Source organism: Brassica oleracea, chromosome C9, assembly GCF_000695525.1.
Source record: "Brassica oleracea var. oleracea cultivar TO1000 chromosome C9, BOL, whole genome shotgun sequence".
Lineage (NCBI taxonomy): Eukaryota > Viridiplantae > Streptophyta > Magnoliopsida > Brassicales > Brassicaceae > Brassica > Brassica oleracea.
In genome coordinates this window covers 37,468,049-37,473,736 of record NC_027756.1, presented here as the reverse complement: position 1 = coordinate 37,473,736, position 5,688 = coordinate 37,468,049, and positions in this window count along the sequence as shown.

Genomic DNA, 5,688 nt, shown 5'->3' with positions numbered 1-5,688 from the left:
TTAATAAAATATTGATATTTCAATTTTCACCAGACGACTGAAATGTAAGTCGTCCAGGAAAGTCAAACTTCTGAAATAATCCAGTCAAATACAAAACTAACCTATGACGACTGAAATGTAAGTCGTATAGCTTTTTGGAGTTTTTTTTAACCAAACAAAAGTAGAAGACTTATTTTTCAGTCGTCTCAGATAACAGATTTCAAAGTCAATTGCAAAAATAACCTCTGCGTTGACCAGAAGACATATATTTTAGTCGTCTGGACTACTTAGATTGAAGTCGTCCGCTTCGATCTTTAATAAACTTTCGTTTTCTTTGTTCTAAGTTTGCTAATGTGTTTTATTTTGACTTTTTCAGATGATGCGTCAGTTACATGCAGTGTATGGAGAATGGTTGTTGAAAGATGGATGTTGGAATTTTGTGGTTGATCATTTCAAAGGAGCGAGAATGTTATTTTTGAGTGAAGGTTCGACACATGCTGATCTTGTTGCAATGGCTCAAGAAGATTATAACCTGGACATGAACACAGAGTATGTGGAGTTAACCTACTCATTACAACAGATGGATCTAGACCTTCCTCCTATTCATGTTACAAGTGATATACAAGTTCGGAACTTGCTCGAGATAACTAAAACACATGAAGTACGTCTGGTTGTAGACGACTTACATGGAAGTCTTCTGGTCAATGCAGAGACTTACATGGAAGTAGTCTCGAATTGTTATATGCTTTGACTAGTTACTATTGTTTGTTTCCATCTCTTAAGTATTATTGTTATAGACACTAATAATAATTATTGTTATGAGTTGGAAGAAGGGTTAAAATGCTTCTTAAAATGTTATATCAATATGAAGCTACCAACATTCTTGTTTATTAAGATGAGAAGAAGGTCATTGGAGTTTATTATTGCATATGGGAGATCCAAAGATAAAAGAAAGGCTATTGAAGTCTATTATTTCATTGATTTGTAAATATGTAAACATATTGTTAGCACATGTATTACATCTTGGGAAACATTATTACTGATTTTACAAAAAATTCACAACTAAAAGAGTAGACATGCAAATCACAAAACACACCACAAACAAAACTATTATAGATCATTCATCTACAAAGACAAGCATGGACTCCACTAGGAAGTCGTCTGGAAGACTTCCTGAAAGTCGTCTAGCGCATTATATTTTAGACGACTAACAAGTAAGTCGTCCCAGAAGTCTTCCAGATCTGAAAAACCTGCATATCCAAATCAAGATCTGAAAAACATGCATATCCAAAAACGTTCAAATGGCTTAAAAACAGAGAAAATGAGTGGAAGATAAGATAAATCTACCTTTATAGAACACACAAAAATACACATCTAAAATTGATGATCTACCTATAAATGAGTGGAGGATGAGAACCATCTGATTAAAAACCTGCAAAAAAAGATAGATTAGTGATAAAGACATTAAACAAAACTGAAAAATTCTATAAAGTTTGGTGTTTTCAAGTCAAACAGATTAGAGTGTGTTTGAAGAGTTTTAGTTTGGGAAAAAAGTACGACCTTTTATACAACATGAAGCATAACAAGAAACTACCAAATGAAGAAAAATCAGATATAAAAACTTACCAAAACGCTCAGATCTGTTATGAAAGGGAGACTTCGTCAGAACACTTCCAAGAAGTCCAGACGGAAGCGTCTAGCGCATTATATTTTAGACGACTAACAGGTAAGTCGTCCCAGAAGTCTTCCAGATCTGAAAAACCTGCATATCCAAATCCAGATCTGAAAAACCTGCATATCGAAAAATGTTCAAATGACTTAAAAACAGAGAAAATGAGTGGAAGATTAGATAAATCTACCTTTATAGAACACACAAAAATACATTGCTAAAATTGATAGATCTACCTTTAAATGAATGGAAGATGAGAATCATGTGATGAAAAACCTGCAAAAACAAGATAAATTAGTGAGAAAGACATGAGACAAAAACAATAAATTGATATAAAGCTTAGTGTTTATAAGTTCAAAGAGAGTAGAGAGAAGTTGAAGAGTTTTACAATGATGAACATTACATTTTTGTTGCAGCCATTTGAGAGGAGAAGAGATAATGTGTAAATTTTTCTTTATATAAGGAGACAAAAAATCCAATTAGGTTAAAATATTTTTGATTCAGACGACTTCCTAGAAGACTTAATTGTAAGTCGCCCAGAAGACTTTAATATTTTTAGCGGGAAACTAAAATATTTTTAGCGGGAAACTAAAATAGAAGACTTCCCAGACGACTTACAAGTAAGTCGTCTAGTTTGAATTATTTAAGCGGGAAAATAATATTTTAAAAAATTTTAGGCGGAAATATTTGGACGACTTACATGTAAGTCGTCCAGCTAAAATTATTCACCAAACGACTTCCATGTAAGTCGTCCAGCTAAAATTATTCACCAAACGACTTCCATGGAAGTCGTCTAGACCCTAAACACAACCTCTAAACTTAATTAACTAACTAAACACTTCATAAAATCCAATTAAACTTCAAAAGTGTTTACTATACATAAAAATAAACACTTAGAGGTAAAAATTTAATTTTTTTAAAAAATATTCAAGCTTTCCAAAATCTAACCCTAAGAATACATACAATACTACAACATATGTTGCCAAAACCTAGACCAAAGAATACCATGATTCACTACCTACACTCATCTATGTTGAAAACAATTCAATTTTGTTATATTTTAATTTATATCACTTAAAATTGTTTATAATTACATGATTTTAATTTTTCGCTTCTCAAAATATTTTTTAAAAAATTTATAAATTATTTTTAAGATCAGCTACACTAGAAGACTTACTTGGAAGTCGTCTAGAATAAAGCACGTATGCATAGATCCCATCCGGCTCACTGGAGCACACTGTCTTCTACAGCTGCAATCTTCATAGATCTCTTCAATGAAACCGTCTCTGCTAAACTCCCCCTGAGTCTAGGCTTCAATCTTCCACATCTCGGAAGTACTTCACCAAGTACGTCAGCACCCAAGGCACACTAGTGACACCAAAAGCTTGATCACCCAAGCGCACACACAGCTCACCACGAGCTACATGCGATGGCTAACTCCACCACACAAAGCGCCAACTCAAACGCCCCCAAACTAAGTCCACATCGGACTCCATCAGACAATGCTTCAGAATGTCCTTCGACACCAAACAGTACCACACACCAAGGAAACCTCTATCTCTCTTCTCTGAGGTTTATCTTTCCCATAAGGCACGTCCCTCCTTATATAGCAGACCCGATCTTGCTCTCTACGTCTTCAACTTGCTCTTCAAGTCTTCCAAATACACTTAAGACAACTTTCCATTTTCTTTACTGGAAAACTTCATCTTCAAGTAACTCCCTTTTGCTTTATGGAAAACGTCCATATGTCTTCAAACATAGATCATCTTTCCTTTTCCAAGCTCAGCAAACTCACGCAATCACAAAACCCGAGCTCCCATTCAGCTCCATCTTCATGATGCACGTCTGTACTACTTCCTGTAGTACTTCACGAACTGATACATAACATCTCAACAAATTGCATCTTTAATCTCCCCCTTTTTGACTATGCATGTGAACTCATCATAACTGGCTTGAAAACCACGTCTTCAATCTCCCCCTATGAGTCACATCATAGTCAAAAACCAACTCGAAGATCAGCACCTTCCAAACCTAGGAAAAAATCCCACCACACCATCTTCATCAAACTTGTTCTACTTCCTGAACCAGTTTTCGTCCTCATCATCCACGATCTCACCAGTGACTTAGGTGACCTGCTCTGATACCAATTGTTAGTGCAGATGAGGTGACGAAAAACAAGTGCAGAAAGTAAAACACACAAAATTTGATAACAGGGTTCGTTTCCTACATCCCGGGACCTCGCCCAGATTTCATTGACTTAGAACAAGGACCTACAATTGCTATATGGTACAACACACACTAGTGTTTACCTCTCTTTTCTAAGTAGCAGTCTACAAAGATTAGGAATAAATCACGCATGCATAGATCCCATCCGGCTCACCGAAGCACACTGTCTTCTACAGCTGCAATCTTCACAAATCTCTTTAATGAAACCGCCTCTGCTAAACTCCCCCTGAGTCTAGGCTTCAATCTTCCACATCTCGGAAGTACTTCACCAAGTACGTCAGCACCCAAGGCACACCAGTGACACCAAAAGCTTGATCACCCAAACACACACATAGCTCACCACGAGCTACACACGATGGCTAACTCCACCCCACAAAGTCCCAACTCAAATGCCGCCAAACTAAGTCCACATCGGACTCCATCAGACAATGCTTCAAAATGTCATTCGACACCAAGCAGTACCACACACCAAGGAAACCTCTATCTCTCTTCTCTGAGGTCTAGCTTTCTCATCTTCAAGTAACTCCCTTTCGCTTTATAGAAAACGTCCATATGTCTTCGAACATATATCCTCTTTCCTTTTCCAAACTCAGCAAGCCCACACAATCACAAAACCCGAACTCCCATTCAGCTCCATCTTCATGATGCACGTCTGTACTACTTCATGTAGTACTTCACGAACTGATACATAACATCTCAGCAAATTGCATCTTCAATCTCCCTCTTTTTGACTATGCATGTGAACTCATCATAACTGGCTTGAAAACCACGTCTTCAGAGAGTTACGAAGTTGCTGAAGCTGTGCACAAGTCTTCAAAAAGAATCTCTTTTTGATTATATCCCACAGCTCCTTTGCTACCTCTCAAGTGGATATAGAAGACCTTAGTTTTGGTTATGTGGTCTATTTGATCCATCCTACCAACATGTGATCATTCAAGGGTTGAGGAGTCTAGAGCTGGTTTCGGGATACTACCGTCAATAAAGCCAAATTTCTTACATTAGCTAAAGGCCATACACAAGTTAATTGCCCACTCGTCATAATTCTCACCGTTAAGTAACAGTGATGAAATCAATGTACACGGGGTGTCACCGGATGGGAGGTCGTTGGTGAGATAGTACGCCTTTTGGGTTCGCCGGCTGTGTATGCCATCTTTCTCAATGATTTCAAATTGAGAAGAAGAGAAAAAATAGTAACTCGAGATACTTCAGACAAGCGGCTTTGTTTTCGTGAATGGAAACGAAGGCAACTCTAGATCGATTAACTAAAAGGAATTGGATCATGTCTCTGATATCATAACAAGTTTATGAATTGATGAATGTTAACGTGTGCATTAAGATGGCCTTAGCCGAGTATTTATAAAACTATTATGATATCTCCTAAACCTAATAAGAATAATGTGAGTATCTAGAATATGAAATATAGATATACACAAATCTATGTAATATCTATGGTAATATAACCGTGACAAAAGAGAAGTGGGGAACTCTTTGTGGAAACCATAATACATAATTCCAACCAGCTCTAGTTCGTTTTGGTTTGATTTTCTCCCACGTTTTGGCAGCTGAGAAACTTGTATGGTAATCATTTTCCCCATGTTTGGAGAGAACAACATCATTACCCATCGTGAGAGAAGGGACCAATTCTTGAAGAATATGAACATGAAGTGAGTGAAAACTTTGGCTTCGCTGTCCCCTAAGACTCCAGCCCGCCTGATTAACAACATAACAAAATTTAGTTTGGTGAGATACATTAAGGTATGTAGTTCCAGGTAGAGCTGGAAATTTTAATCATTGCCCGCGGGCCCCGCCCCGTT